The sequence below is a fragment of the Castor canadensis genome, chromosome 3, assembly GCF_047511655.1.
Source record: "Castor canadensis chromosome 3, mCasCan1.hap1v2, whole genome shotgun sequence".
NCBI classification, from domain to species: domain Eukaryota; kingdom Metazoa; phylum Chordata; class Mammalia; order Rodentia; family Castoridae; genus Castor; species Castor canadensis.
In genome coordinates, this window is record NC_133388.1 from 109,283,958 (window position 1) to 109,301,464 (window position 17,507).

Below are 17,507 nucleotides of genomic sequence, written 5' to 3' on the forward strand. Positions count from 1 at the left end.
ATTTATGCTATTATTGTTATTATAAGTAATATTTTTAAAAAGCAGTCATTTTCCTGAGTAAAGTACACAGTAGCACAAGATGAGTTATTTTAAAGCACCAGGCTCCATCTCTTATTTTCAAGGCACCCAGATGACAAATATGAGCCATACTCAAATGTACTTCTTGTGAAAACATTAAAAGTGTGTTAATAAGACTGCATTTTTGGTAGTTCACCAATGGAAAGACAGGCTTGCAGAATGGAAAATAGCATTTTTATGGTGAGGGAAGAATACAGAAAAACATGTGGCCTTCTTTGGCCTCTTTATTGTAATGTATCAGAGCCCACCAAACAGAACCTTATTCATAAACCCACACCTAAGCCTGTCGTTACCACTTGAACATTTGTCAAAGTCCTCTACACACAAAAGACACAGACCATGAGAACATTGAAATCTACCAAATAGTAACCAATCTTATTGTTAGAAGAGCCCAGATCCAGCTGTCAATGCTGCCAGGAGTGCATTCATCTACTGGCTTCTCAGCCTGGGGCCAGAGAACTCCTTGGAGTTCCTGAACATCCAGAGAAGTTAGTATTATTCATCCTTGAAAAAGAAATAACTTGCTTTCATTTGCTCTGAGAAGATATCATGTTTTTTAAATAAGAAGCTAAAGTTAATAATTCATCCTTCTGCCTTTCCAAATATTTATTAGATGTAAAATTAGAACAGCATGAGCTTGAAAATGGGCAGATTCTGGAAGTACTTGGAAAGACAAGACATCAGATTTACCAAATTCTTTTCCCAGAAATGCTTTATGAGATACAATTTTTTAAGAATTAAAGTAAACTAAGGCACACAGTTTTGGATAAAATGCTTAAGTCATTGCAATCACAGTTGTTGAAATAACAACTGGCCTTTTTGGAAACTATAAAAATCATCGTATATCTAAGGAATAGAGTTTTGTGGAGAGAATGAATACAAAGCACAAGTCCTGGAGGAGAGTCAGCTGGAGCTAGTCAGCTGAACCACAGCACGTGGTTGTGCATCTTCTGATCTCTGATAAGAAGCAGACTAGGCACAGGCTCCAGATTCTTTTTCTTCTCAGTGTGTGATTGGTCCTCTCAAAAAACCCATGCAAAGGATATGCAATATGGATTAGATAGGTGTGTGGCTAGATTCCCTGATGTCCTCTATATTTCTCACATAAGCACTTCCAAATTCCATGTCCAATATATACTGCTATACAATAAGTCAGAAGATAATGCGTATTTTTGAGTAGATTGTCTGTTAATTCACCATACTGGGAGAAACACCATTGTAGGCATCAAAAAGTATAAGTATTCTTGAATCATGTTATCTCACATGGCATTGTAATTTTTATTGTGTCATTTGTTCTTTAATGAGGCTAGTCATGTCCATCAGTGTTGGATTAGGGCTGTCTTCAAAGGGGAAGAAGAGCATTATTAAGTAGACGAATGATATTATTTTGACAGATGTTACAAAATGTAATTGAGAACATCTATCTTATTACAGCAGATACTCAAAATTTGGGAAATGTCTGACATACAGCAATCTAGGTATTTGCTGATTGACATACTAGAGTTCCTCCAAAAGACAACTATATGAAATGATTTACTTTTATGATTGTGAAAGAGTATATTTTCCAAAACTGCACAAAGCATTATTTGTATATTTACCTGTTCTCCCCAAACATCAGGAAATGGAGTCTAAGGACTGAATGTGCAGGTATATGTTTATAATTACATAGCTACTCTGGAGTTAAGTGAGGAGGAGAGAAGGCTACTAAGGAAAAGGGAAGTATCCCAGTTTGAGATCAGTCCAGGTACAAAGTAATGAGACCCCATCTCAACCACTAAGTCAGAAGTGGTGGAATATACCTGCAATACTACCTACATGGGAGGCGTAGGTAGAATTGTGGTCTGAGGTCAGCCTTGAGTAAAAAAATGAGATCCTATCTGAAAAATAAGTACAGTGAAAAAAAAGAGCCAGCTGTGTGGCCCAAGTAACAGAGTAACTGTCTAGCAAGAATGAGATCTTACTGGGCACCAGTGGCTCATCCCTTTACTCCTAGCTACTCAAGAGGCAGAGATCAGGATGATTGCAATTTGAAGCCAGCATGGGCAAATAGTCTGTGAGAAACTATTTCAAAAAAATGCATCACAAAAAAGAGTGGCTTAAGGTGTAGAACCTGAGTTCAAGCTGCAGAACTGACAAAAAAAAAAGAAGAATGGAATTCTGATTTCAAGCCCCAAGTGCCACTGAAAGAAAGAAAAGAAAAGAAGGAAGGAAGGAAGGAAGGAAGGAAGGAAGGAAGGAAGGAAGGAAGGAAGGAAGGAAGGAAGGAAGGAAGGAAGGAAAAAAGGAAGGGAAGAAAGATCCTTTCTGGCTACATTCTTCCTTTCATTACCACCCAACAGAGCAAATAAATTCAACTAATTTTAGTCCCTAAGCTTCAACTCTTCTAGCTGAAGATTAAGATATGTTGAAGTGACAAACAAACCTATTGCACTCTTCCCAGACTCACAGCATCTGTCAGAATAAATGGGTGTTTTATTCCTCCTAAAGTTTTTTATTAATGAGTTATGTAGAGATAGTAACTACAATAATAATCAGTGTAATTACAGAATTCAGAAATAAACACTAGACGATTTGTAAGCCCCAATTTTTTTCATAACTATATTAATATTCATAGTGCTATTATGAATATCTTGATGCAACTGTTTTATGATATTTTTGTTGTTCTTTGCTGCAACCTCATTACTTCAGCTTCAGTATTTATTTTTTGTGGTACTGGGGTTTGAACTTAGGGCCTTACACTTGCTAGCCAAATACTTTACCACTTGAGTCATCCTAACAGGACTTTTTTTGTGTTGGGTAATTTTTGTAGGGTCTCTCAAACTATTTGCCCAGGCTGGCCTCAAGCCATGATCTTCTAGATCTCTGCCACCTGCTACAATTACAGTAATGAGCCACCAACAAGTAATTTATCTTCTCACATGTTTCATCTAGATGTTTCTAAATGCAAGCTTTGATTATTCTCCAAGGATAGAAGTAATGTTCATTATTTTGAGCACCACTCTTTTTTCATAGTGCCTGAAAAGTAGCATATATTCAGTTGATATCAAATGAAATAAAATATTTTTGCAACATTTTTATATGTCATTCATTTATTCTTTTCTAACAAATGTTGTAAACTTTAATTTGGATTATTGTCTCTCACCATATTTTGTATTTGATCATTCTATACCTCATTTCAGTTGTGAATACTACTCTTCCTAAGAATTCAAACTGATTTTTTTACTATATTTTTTCTATTTTACCTATTTCTTTTAGTACATATTATTGGATTTATGATTGAAGAAAATAAGTACTATCTTCTTCCATGTCCACTACTGATTTACTCCTGAACATATGAGATTCCATGGTCATCATGTTGTAATGAAACTAGCTGCCCACATTGAGCTGCATGTTGTGTGACTATCAAGATTTCAGCTTCAATTAAAATAAACATAGCCATGAAAGGATGGGAACTATTAAATCTCAAAAGAAGAACAGACAAGTAATTAGAGAGTACCACAGAATCAATTGTACACACACAACAAAAACTGATAAATGGCAGGAATCACCACTTACCTCTCAGTATTAATACTGAATGTTGATGGCCTCAACACCCCCATCAAAAGATATAGACTGGTAAACTGGATTAAAAAGACCCAATGCTTTCTTGTTTGGGAGAAACCCATCTCATGGATAGAAAAAAACATTGGCCTAGGGTGAAAATTTGGAAAAAGATTTATCAAGCTAATGAGTCCCCAAAACAGGGAGGTACCTTCAGCAGATAAAGTAGACTTCAAACCTAAATGAGTCAAAAGGGATAAAGAAAATAATTTCATACTAATAAATGGAGCATACACTACTGAAGTTAAAAACACAGATAAACCCTAACAAAGTGATAATGGCCAACTTCAGTATTCCACTATTACCAATAGATAGGTCATCTAGACAAAAAAAAAAAAAAATCAACATAGAAACCTTAGAATGGAATGACACCATAAATCAAATGTACTTGAAAGACAAAAATAAGGAAGCAAATCAAAAAGTTCTCCAAATTTAATGAAAACGTAAGCACAACCTACCACAAGCTCTGGGACAAAGGAAAGGCAGTGATAAGGGGAAAGTTTATAGCCATGAACACTTATATTGAAAGCACAGAAAGATCTCAAATGAATGGCCTAATGTTGCATCGCAAACTCCTAGAAAACAATTCCAATTTCAATAGCCTGAAAACCAAAACCCAAGGAATAGACTCAACAAAGGAAGTGAAAGAAATCTACAGTGAAAGCTGTAAACCACTGAAGGAAGAAATTGATCAAGACTACAGAAGGTGGAAAGTTCTTCCATGCTCATGAATTGGTAAACTCAATATTGTGAAAAGGACTACATTATCAAAAGCAATTTATATATTTTGATAATCTATATTATCAAGAGAAATTAAATTCAATTCCCATCAAAAGTCCAATGACATTCATCACAGATATTGAAGAATCAACCCTAAAGTTCACATGGAAACACAAAAGAATGTGAATTGAATAGGCAATACTGAGCAAAAGGAACAAAACTGAAGTTATCATAATACCCAACCACAAACTATATTACAGAGACACAGCAAAAAAAAAAAAAAAAAAAAAAAAAAACAGCATACTACTGGCACTAAAGCAGACATGAAGACCAATGGAAAAGAATAGAAGACCCAGATATAAACTCATGCAGATATGCCCACGATTTTTGATAAAGACACTCAAAACATACAAAGGAGAAGAAAGCTTCTTCAACAAATGTTGCTAGGAAAATTGGTTATCTGCACAAAGATAACTGAAACTAGATCCATGACTTTCACTGTGTAGAAATATCTACTCAAAGTGGATTAAGTACCTTAACTTAAGACCTTAAATTTTGAAGCTAGTGCAGCAAAGAGTAGGGGATATATTGAAACTTATTGTCATAGTCAATAACTTCCTAAATAGAACATCAGTGGCTCAATAGATAAGAGAAATTATTGACAAATGGGAGTACATGAAGCTATAATGCTTCTGCACAACAAAATCAATGTTAATAAGATTGAAAAGGCTGAGCATAGAATGTGAGAAAATCTTTGCCAGCTATAAATCTGACAAGTATTAATAACCAGATTATATAGGAAGCCAAAAAACTAAACTTCCCCAATATTAAGAAACCAATGAAGAAATGGGAAAATGAACTTTACAGAGCTTTTTCAAAGGAAGGAGTCCAAATGGCAAAAAGACAAAAAAAAAAAAAGAAAAGAAACCCACTGGAAGAAATGTTCAATATCTCTAGCCATAATGGAAATGCAAGTCAAAACATGTTAAGATTCCACCTCAAGAAAAAATAAAAGATGGAGACCAGGCTATGGAGGCAGAAAGCCTAAGCTCTGTGACTCAAAAATCTCCAAGACATTGGAGCCACACTTGGGTAATTCTGACTCCTTCTAGCCAAAATAATAACTGCTGTCATATTAAGTGCAGAAAAAAAGTCTAAGACTGGCCCTCAAGTAAGCCTTTATTTGCACCTAACAGCTGTGACTGAGGACAAAATTAGCAAGGCAGGTCCAGCCTTTGGGAAACCCTCTTCTCCCATGGCTATTCCTCTCTCCTTTCTTTCTTTTTTCTTTCTTCTTCTCTTCTCCTTCCTCCATCAAGTGGAAATAGAACATAAACCAGAATCAAAATCTGTGACATCCTGAACCCCCAGACCACGGAAAGCCTCTCCATGCCATGCTGCACATAAATACATTGGTGCCATTTCTCCCTTCCAACATCACTGCTGGCTCCAAATCTGCCTGCACATCAATTGGCAGAATGAACAGGTGAGCACCATGCACCACATGGGACTCCCCTATCCACCCCCCCGGGAACATAAATAAGTACAGTCCCTGGGCAGACTGATTCTCCCTCCCCCACCCCCAACAAAACTAAAAAACAAACAGTGAACTTCAATCGAACACAGACAGTGGAAGGGGCAGGTGGAACACTGAACTTGCCCCAGAAAAAAGGGGCAGGGCAAAGAACAAAATGCACAGTGCCAAACTCTAAGTGAACAAGCACAAGAGATAAGCCATCTCTCAAAGCAGGGAAGGTAGTTGATCACACGACTAATCTCCTGAATCAGAGGGCAGCATTCAAAACTGAACTGCCCCATCTTGCTGGGGGAGGAGATGACCAAACAGCTGCAGCTGAAGGATAACACAGCTCTGAACAGGGGAAAACAATAACTCTGACCATCCTTCATGATCTGGCAAACCTACCTCACCTCACAACTTCAACTAACTGGTGGACAGAAGAATAAAATACTACTCAGAAGCCAGTCACCTTGTGAGACCACATCAGAGCTTTTGCTTATATGCCAACACCAAGACCGATGCCAGAGAAATAACTCCAGAACTTAAACTAAGATTGATATTCTATTGTTCCTGAACCTAGTGTTTTGTTTATTTGTTATATTGTTGTGGGTTTTTTATTTTTTTATTCCTATTTTCTTTCTGTACTATCAACTTTACCATCACTACTTCCTCATCCTTATTCTGATGACCTTCACTCTCCCATGTTCTCCTGTGCTGCAATCCATTATTCTCCTTCCCAACTACTCTTTCTGCCCATCATCTACTTTGTCCACTTGCCTTCACCTCCCTTCTTACCCTCCCCTAACCTGTCACCACACTACCCCTCCCTCCTACATACTCACAAACTGCTGACCAACCTACTATATCAACTTTCCAAAACCCAACACCCTGTAATCCCTGACACAAGCACCCAACACTACAGCAGAAATATACCAAAACACACACAAGGGACCACCCTCCCTTTTATTGTCACATTAAACAATTTCAAAAATTTCTATAGCTCACCTAACAAACATTAATAGACCAAATCCCACTATTTATAAATACTATGGAGGGGTCCTCTATATACTATATAAGTAGTTGGTTGTTCATCGAACCTGTGAATTAGTTATTGCTAAATTACACCTCTAGGCCAGGAACAGAAATCACACCAACCTAGCTAACAAACAAGATAGTCATAACACAAAAATTAAATCAAGGGAAAGAAAAAAGGCAACTAAAACCACCAACTAGCCTATCAAGAACATAATTGCACAGCACCAAGTGGAGTGATGAGAAGAAGAAAGGATGGAAACCACTCTCCTTAAAAAAAAAAAAAATAATTCAATGCAGGATTCAGAGGGAAATGAACAAAATGGGTACCCAGTACCTGATCACAATAAAACAATGATAAATGACACTAAGGAGCCCAGTGATATCCAGAAAAACACTCTCACAGAAGAAATCTTGCAGGAATTAACAGAGAATTTCATGGAGAACATACTAGACATGGTTAACAAAATGTACAAGATGCACTCAAAAAATTTCAAGGCACCAAAAATGAAGAACATAAGAAGAAATAGAAATGAATAAATGAACACAGAGATAACATGAACATGAAAATGAAACAGAGGACACTATAAAAAGACAGCAAAATGAATTAAGGATGAAAATAAAAAATATGAAAGAAGAAGTGACCAAAGATACAGAAAACCTCAGAAAAATAATCAAATCAAAACAACACAATGGAAGGCTACTCCAGCAGACTAGAACCAGTGGAAACCAGAATTTCAGAACATGAATATAAAATTTAAATTAAGAAAAAACTGAAGAAATGTCATTCAAACAACTCAAGAGCTGTGAAAACATTATGCAAAAACTCACCAACTCCATCAAAAGACCAAACCTGAGGATCATAGGTATCAAAGAAGGAAAAGAGTTCCAAGCAAAAGGGATTGTAATATGTTCAATAAAATAATAACAGAAAATTTACAAAATCTTGAGAAAGTTTTGCATACTCAGGTACAGGAAGCTTCCAGGACACCAAACAGACTTGACCAAAATAGAGCCTCCCCAGGCATATCATCATTAAAGCAACAAGCACAGAGAACAGAGAAAGAGTACTGAAGTTTGTAAGAAAGAAAAAACAAATAACATACAAAGATAAACCCATCAAAATCACAGTAGATTTCTCAATGGAAACAGCATGGAGTGAGATATTTTGGGCACTGAATGAAAATAACTTCAATTCTAGGATATTCTCCAGCAAAACTGTCATTCAAAATAGATGGAGCAATAAAAGTCTTCCATAATAAGCAGAAACTAAAACAATATATGACCAGCAAGTGACCACCACAAAAGATTCTTCAAGGAATTCTGCATACAGAAGATGAAACCAAAGAAACCCATAAAAGGATGGGAAGTATCAAGCCACAGGAGAAGACAAGGAATCAGAGAGTAGCATTGATTCAACTGCACACCATCAGACCCTTAAACAACAAAACAACTAACTGGCAGGAATCATCACATACCTATGAATATTAACATCAAATGTCAACAAACTCAATGTCAACATTAAAAGACACCATTAGGCAAACTGGATTAAAAAGAATATCCAACAATCTGTTGTTTACAAGAAGGAAACACTGGCTTAGGGTGAAAGGCTAGAAGAAATTTACCAAGCCAAGGGCCCCTGAAAACAGGCAGGAGTAGCAATACTTATATCTGACAAAGTAGATTTCAAACTTACATTGTTAAAACAAGATAAAGATGGACACTTCATACTAATAAAATGAGAAAGACACCAAAAGCAAATAACAATTATCAACCTATATGCATCCAATGTCAGTGTACCCAATTTCATCCAACTACTCTAAGGGATTTATAAGCACATATAGACTCCAACACAGCAGTAGTGAGAGATTTTAATGCCACTCTATCACCAGTATATAGGTAATCCAAACAAAAAAACCAATAAAGAAATTCTAGAACTAAATCACACCATAGATCAAATGAATGTAATGAATGTCTAATTAATATTTCATCCAGCATCCACACAATATACATTATTATCAGCAACCCATGGAACTTTCTCCAAAATTGATTATATCTTTGGGCAAAAAGCAAGCCTCAGCAAATATAAGAAAATAGAGCTTATACTCTCTCTACAACAAAATTAGAAATAAGGGCAAAATAGTTTCTGTTGGGTATTGGGGGGGTTAAGGGAGGGGGCAGAGTGGGTAGTAAGGGAGGGGGGGGTGCAGGGGGGAGAAATGAACCAAGCCTTGTATGCACATATGAGTAACAAAAGAAAAAGAAAACAAAAAAAAAAAAGAAAATAGAAATAATCCCATGCATTCTATCTTATCACAATGCATTAAAACTAGAACTCAACAACAAAAACAACAGTAGAAAATATTCAAATACTTGGAATCTGAATAACACATTGCTCAATGATCAGTGGGTTGTAGATTAAATCAAAGAGGAAATTAAAAGATTCCTTGATGTTAATGAAAATGAAAATATGACCAACCAGAACCTATGGGACACAGCAACGATAGTCCTAAGAGGAAAGTTTATAGTCATGATGCATATATTAAAAGGACAAAAAGATCTCAAATAAATGGCCTAATGCTAAATCTCAAACTCCTAGAAAAACAAGAACAAGCAAAATTCAAATAAAAAAAAAAAGGAGAGAAATAATAAAAATAAGGAGCAAAACTGACCAAATAGAGACCAAAACAAACCATACAAAGAATCAACAAAATAAAAAGCTGGTTCTTTGGAAAAATAAACAAGATTGACAAGTCCCTTGCAAATCTGACTAAAATGTGGAGGGAAAAGATCCAAATCAGTAAAATCAGAAACAAAAGAGGGGAGATAACAACAAACACCAAGGAAATCCAGGGGATCACCAGAGACTACTTTGATAACATATAGTGCAATAAAATTTGAAAATCTTGAAGAAATGGACACATTTCTAGAAACTTATGATCATCCAACACTGAATCAAGAGGATATTAACCACCTAAACAGATTTATAACACAAAATGAAATTAATGCAGCAATAAAGAGTCTCCCAAAAAAGAAGTTCAGGACCTGAGGGATTCTCTGCTGAATTCTATCAGACCTTCAAACAAGAACTAATACAAATTCTCCTTAAACTTTTCCATGAACTAGAAAGGAAAGGAATACTGCCTAACTCATTCTATGAAGCCAGTATTACACTCATTCCAAAACAGGACAAAGACACATTCAAAAAGAACAATAGGTCAATTTCCTTAATGAACATTGATGCAAAAATCCTCAGTAAAATAATATCAAACTGAATCCAACAAGATATCAGAAAGGTCATTCCCAATGACCATGTTGGCTTCATCCCAGGAATGGAGGGGTAGCTAGCTCAACATACACAAATCAATAAATGTACTACAGCACACTAATAGAAGCAAAGACAAAAATACTTTATCATCTCAATAGATGCAGAAAAATCCTTTGATAAGATTCAACACCACATCATGATAAAAGCTTTAAGAAAACTAGGAATAGAAGGAATGTACCTCAACATTATAAAGACTATATGTTACAAACCTATAGACAACATCATACTTAATGGAGAAAAACTGAAACCATTTTTCCTAAAATCAGTAATGAGACAGGGATGCCCACTCTCCCAACTCCTATTCAACATAGTTCTGGAATTCCAAGCCACAACAATAAGGCAAGAAGAAATACTGTCAAAGTATCCCTATTTGCAGATCACATGATTTTTACCTTAAAGACCAAAAAAATCCTCTACTCCAAAACTCCCAGACACCATAAACTGCTTCAGCAGTGTAGTAGGATACAAAATCATCTTACAAAAATCAGTAGCATTTCTATACACCAACAATGAACAAATTGAGAAAAAATATATGAAAACAATTCCATTTACCATAGCCTCAAAAAAACAAAAAACAAAAACACCCTAGGAGTAAACTTAACAAAGGATATGAATGACCTCTACAAGGAGAACTAAAAGCCTATGAAGATAGATACTGAGGAAGACTGCAAAAGTTGGAAAGATCTCTCATGCTCATGGATTGGTAGAATCAACATAGTAAAAATGGATGTGCTACCAAAAGCAATCTATGGGTTTAATTCAATTCCCACCAAAATCCCAATGACATTCATCACAGATATTGAAAACCCCACCCTAAAGTTCATTTGGAAACACAAGAGACCACGAATAGCCAAGGCAATACTTAGTACAAGGAATAATGCTAGAGGTATCACAATACCCGACTTCAAACTATGTTATAGCAACTTAGCAATAAAACCAGCATGGTAATAGCACAAAAACAGATATGAAGACCAGTGAAACAGAAGATAGGACCCAGATATGAATCCACACAGCTATTCCCACCTTATTTTTGACAAAGGTGCCAAAAACATATGATAGAGAATAGAGAGCTTCTTCAACAAATGTTGCTGGGAAAAGTGGTTATATGACTGCAAAAAACTGAAACTAGGTCCATGTTTGTCATCCTGTACTAGCATCAACGCAAAGTGGATCAAGGACCTTAGTATGAGATATGAAACCCAGATGTTAGTATAAGAAAGAGCAGGGAAAACTCTGGAAGCAATAGGTACAGCAAGGACTTCCTCAATAGAACCCCAGCAGCTCAGCAACTAAGAGAAAGGGTGAACAAATGGGACTACACAAAATTAAAAAGCTTCTGCACAACTAAAGAAGTGCTCTCTAAACTGAAGAGATCACCCACAGAGTGGGAGAAAATATTCCCTGGCTATACATCAGACAAGGGAATGATAACCAGAATACTCAGGAAGCTCAAAAAACAAATCTCCCACCAAATCAATGAACCCATAAAGAATTGGGTAACTGAAATTAACTGAACTTTTTCAAAGGATGAAATCCAAATGGCCAAAAAGCACATGTAGAAAGGTTCACCATCCCTGGTCATAAAGGAAATGCAAGTCAAACCACACTAAGATTCCAACTGAATTCTGTTAGAATAGCTATCATCATAAACACCACCAAAAACAAATTTTGGCAAGGATGTGGGGAAAAAAGAACCCTCATACACTGTTGGTGGGAATGTAAGTTAGTACAACCACTCTGGAAAACAATATGGAGGCTTCTTAAAAAACTAAACATAAATCTGTGATATGATCCATTAATACCACTCCTTGGAATATACCCAAAGGAATGTGACTCAGGTTACTCCAGAAGCACCTGCATAGCCATGTTTATTGCATCACTATTAACACTATCTAAGCTATGTAAACAACAAGATGCCCCACTATTGATGAATGGATCAAGAAAATCTGGAATTTTACTCAGCCACAAAGAAGAATGAAATTTGTCATTTGCAAGTAAATGGATAGTACTGGAGAACATGATCTTAGGCAAAGTTATCTAGGCTCACAAGGCCAAAAATCCTATGTTGTCCTTCATATGCTGATTGTAGATATAAAACAAATTCAGTAATATTATTAGACATCAGTCACACAGTAAGCGGAGAATGCATATAAGAGAAATAGGGAAAGGGAAAGAAACCTAAAATCTGAAAGTGTTTGATGTGCCCACTTAGAGTAGCAAATAAAGTAATCTTAAACTGATAGAGGCCATTATGGGAAGGAGCCCTGGAATTAGTGAAGAGGTCTGGTGGAGATGAACCAATTCAGGTTGTAATACAGATGTTAATAGAATCAATGCTACAAATCTCTCTGTATAGCTATCTTTATCTCAAGCTAGTAAAAATGCTATATCTTTCTTATTATCTCTTATGTGTTGTATTCAACAAAAATGGAGAAGAGGGCAGAACAGGTTCTGCCTGGAAGCAAGGGGGATGAAGGGGAGGAGGAGGGGAGACAGGGGAGAGGGGGAGAGAGATGGCTCAAGCAATGTATACACATATGAATAAATGTATAAACAATTGAAAAATAAGAATAAAAATAAAAGAAAAAAAGATTCCACTTCACTTCTGTTAGAATGGATACCATCAAAGAGACAAACAACAACAAATGTTGGTGAGGATGTGGGGAAAAAAATAGGTCATAATGTTCATGTGATTGTAAATTAATCCATCCACTATGAAAACAGTATGGAGGCTCCTCAAAAGACTGAAATAGAATTACCATGTGATCTAACCATACCACTCTTATAGATACACCTGAAAGTTTGTAAGTCAAGTTAAAATAAAGGCACATGCACGTCCACATTTACTGCAACATTGTTCACAATAACCAGGTTATAGAAACAACAAAGATTCCCCCCAATTGATGAGTGGATTAAGAAAATGTGGCATTTATATATAATGGAATTTTATGTAGCCATAAAAAGGAATAAAATTTTGTCATTTGCACGTCAATGGGTGGAAATAGAGAACATAATCTTAAGTGAAGTTAGCCAGGTTCATAAACCCAAAGGCCACATGTTTTCTCTCATATGTAGAATATAAGGCTAATACAAATGCAAGCAATATTATATTTACAAAGAAATATATACAGAGCATTTATTCAAAAGTGGGACTGTAAGAGGAGACCAAGGCAGAAGTAAAAGAAGGAAAGAAAGATAAAAAGTAATAATGATGTACATCACACCTGTGTAAGAACAAGGTGCAAAGAAATATGCTGAAAACTGTTAGGCATCACAGGATAGGTGGAAAATGAGGAAGTGTAGCAGAGAGAGGAAACATTGATTTAAGTACAATGCATGTATGGGTATGATACCAATGCAAAAATCTCTGTGAACAATGAGAAACAAGAGTGAAAAACAGGTCATGCTAAGGAGAAGTCGGTAATAGGAGAGGGGGAATAATAGAAGGAAGTTAGGAAAATGAATATGGTTGATGTACTTTCTAAACAAGAATGAATATAGAATTTTTAAACTTTTTGAAATAACCATGAGAAAGGGACTAAGGCAGAAAGGAGAATAATGGAGGGGATGGACCAATTCCCCATATAATACCTAAATACATGGAAATGTCATGATGGAACTCCTTGTGTAACTATCTTAATCAGAAATGTCTTTTTTTCAAAAACAGAGGGCAGAAAGTTTAAGCAGATCCTGTCTGGTGTTGGTATCAGCATGAGAGGGGAGGATATAAGGAAAGGGTGAAGGAGAATGAATGTAGTGGAAATATTATGTATTCATGTATGAAAATGGAAAAACTAAATCTGTTGAAGTTATTTTAAGAATGTAGCAATAGGGAACAAAGGAGCATGATGGAGGGAGTGAATTTAACTAAGATATATTGTAAGCTCTTTTGTGAATGTCACAACAATATAGTACAACAATAATAAGAAAACAAAAATTTAAAAAGTAAAAAAGCATCAGAGTTTCAAGTGGACTTGAAGCATGACTGAGGTGGGGCACAATTGAATTTCATGACTTACTGTCTCAGATCCCAATGTCATCCAACGTCTGGTACAATTTTTTTTCTTAAACCTTGTATAAAAGTTTCTCCAAGGCCTATGGTTTGAAGAATATAGATTGGCATTGATTTCCAGACTTTTCTCCAAAACAGCCAGCACCATCCAACAACAAATGTCTTATTCTCCACCCTACATTTAGTGACTAGAGCTTTGATGAGGACATTTAATTATTCTTTTTTTCTGGAAAGAGACAAAGCCTTATGGGTATTTAGTGATTCAAAAGAACATATAGTCATCTTGCTCAAGGTTCAGGAATATTGAGTAGACAGAATCAGAAAATTTGTTAAAACAAGTAGAGTTTGATAAAAGGTGTGGAGTGACATTTTCAAAGAGGAGCAGAGTGAAAATATCTGTTTTATGTAAATACTCAGTGAAGAGCACTCTTCTATAGGGGAAGATTTTGATGTCAGGTGGACAAGATGAGTGTTAAGCCAATACCAGGAAGCTTCTTTCCTCCATTGCCCTTAAACTTGACCAAGGGTCTCATGAGCAAAGTGTGCCTGGCCACAAAGATGCACAGAAATGGGACCAATAACATGGAAATCCACAAAACCTAGTTACCACTGGGAATTGGTCATCTTACTGAAAGCAAGACCCCAGACCTTCAACTGCACTCTCTGAGAAGATAATGCCACCACCTGGCAGGTTGATGGCACTGGAGCACTGTCCATACTGACCTGCACACAGGAATTGGGACTCACAGTTGATATGTCTATTCTCCCTTCTCTGAGAAAAAAGTGCTTCTGCCAAAATCCCCTTCTGTGAATTTACTCTACACATTATTTAATGTCATCCTAAACTCCACCACATTGATTCTGAACATGGGATTGAATTCACAGCAAATGAAGCTGCAACAGGAGTACTATTGATTCACGAGCTTCTCAAGTTCTTTGTCACATTGACACAGCGAGCACAAGGAAATGGCGGGGTAGCTTTTGTTTCTTCATTTTATGTGAGCTTTGAAAATAATTTATCAGTTTATAGATTAACTTTAGATTATGGACATAGTCCAAAGATAGAATCCCTGTACTTAACTTCTCTCACTATCAACATTTTACATAAATATGCTACATTTCTTATAATTAATAAGCCAGTGTTTATAAATTATCAACTAAATTCATGCTTTATCAAATTTCCTTATTTATCAAAGGGTTCAATTATTACTTTAGGCCTTAGTAACAACACTAATTGGAAACCAGCACTTCATGAGAATGTGTCAGCATCATGGATATGGAGGTCACTCTTTCCTAGTCTGGATTTATGGGTCTGGATTAAAGGTGTGGAATTGAAAGTGGTTCCTTTAATTATCACACTAATGATTTGCTAGTGAAAAAAAAAGTCACATGTCATCTATACAACTTTGGGCCTTGAAGATTTAGAAGTCTTTGTTCCCCATGATTAAATGTTTCAACCAGAAAACACACAATAGTCTCAATAAATTACAAACTCACAATGAATTCTAGTCAGATTGGGCTCCTGAGGCCACTGAACACTGACAAAGATTATTTGTACATTAGTCAGAGTGACTATTACTTAATGTTAGGGTGAAATTGCATTCTTAATACAAAATGGGATTAGGATGGTGTTTGTCTAGAATTTAGGAAATCTTTATTCATTCTCTCATTCTTTGATAAAAGTGAAGGTAAATTATAACATTAACACAGTCAGAAATTCTAATGCATAAATCCCCCACTGATGGAGACTATGGTCACCCTCAGGCAAGGAATAATGGATCAGCTGATGTGATTCTTGAGTACAAAGGGGACACAGAGGAAGAAGGAATTTATAAATGCTAGCTACAACCACAAGAGTAGTTACAGAAATGAGAGCTATAGTACTTATGAATGCTTGCACATTATTTGGTAGTAATTTATTTATTCATAAACAATTTTCTTTCTAACTTTTCCCTCTTTAATTGATCTGTTTTTAACGTAAGATTTGTTAAAATGTTTAATCTCATGCTTCAGTGCATTTATTATAGAATATGAATAAGCTGAAGAAATGAACATCACCCCAGACAGAATCCAAAGATTTTACACAGCCTCTTTAAGGGACATTTAAGGGAGAGGACAACTGTTTTTGACTGTATGAGTAATAGCTTTACCATAATGTCTGTGAGTACAAATTTGGCATTATCATTACTTGAAAGTTAACAATTTTTGAAATAAGTACATACATGCTATGTAAACAAAGGTTGAGCCTTGCTGCATGGTTCTATTTTTAACTAACTTGAGTTGGAATTTACATTTCCTAGAATCTCTTAGTATATAATTAGAAGTCGTGGTTAGAAAAGAGGAAACTATACCTGATTTGGGGGCAGAAATCAAACAAAAGCAATTACTCTTGGAAGACTGTTATGACTCCATGAGAAACTTGGCTGATGCTGGTGTTCTGAGTAGGTCTTGGCTTGTGCTCTCCCTTCTCTGCAGTGGTCTCAGTGATCAACTGTGGCCCAGGCTGATTGTCAGAGACAAGCTTCTAAAATCCTAGAGGCAGCAGCTTCTCAATGATCCCTCCATCAGTAACCACTTGGAGGTCTCACATTAGCAGTTGGACTTCTCAGATCATCTTATTGGTAACTCTTGTATCCTTCAAAAAGACTCTTTGCAGACTTCCTCTTCACTATACTCTCCAACAATTTCAGCAAGAGCTAATACCTAGATGAAACTCTGACTTCCTAGATGAAACCATTGCATTTAGGACTATTATATGTAAGGAAAAAGTGTATGAGTAAGGATAAAATAATTTTGATCATAAAACTAACAAAATATTAAAATAACAGTGAAAATGTGGTAGATCAATATATTGAGGTAAACTTTGAAGGTTTCTCAATATATGTGGGAAATTGTTAAATCACCAATTTATTGAAAATTCTAATGAATCAATTTTCTATATGAATTTCTCAGGAAGGTACAATATAAATGGTAACTTTAATGAGAAGATAAAACAAATAATAAAACAAAGACTTTTATTAACCCTAAAGGATTCTGTAAAGAAGGGAGAAAAAGAGATACAATAAAATTTTTCAGAGTTAAAACCTATCAATATTAATAATTATGTTAAATATATGTGAATTAATTACTCAAAATAGAAAGTTTGTAAGAGTCAATATTAAAGAAAAAGACATAATTTTAATTTTTTTTATAAGCAACACAACATAGAGGATATAGAC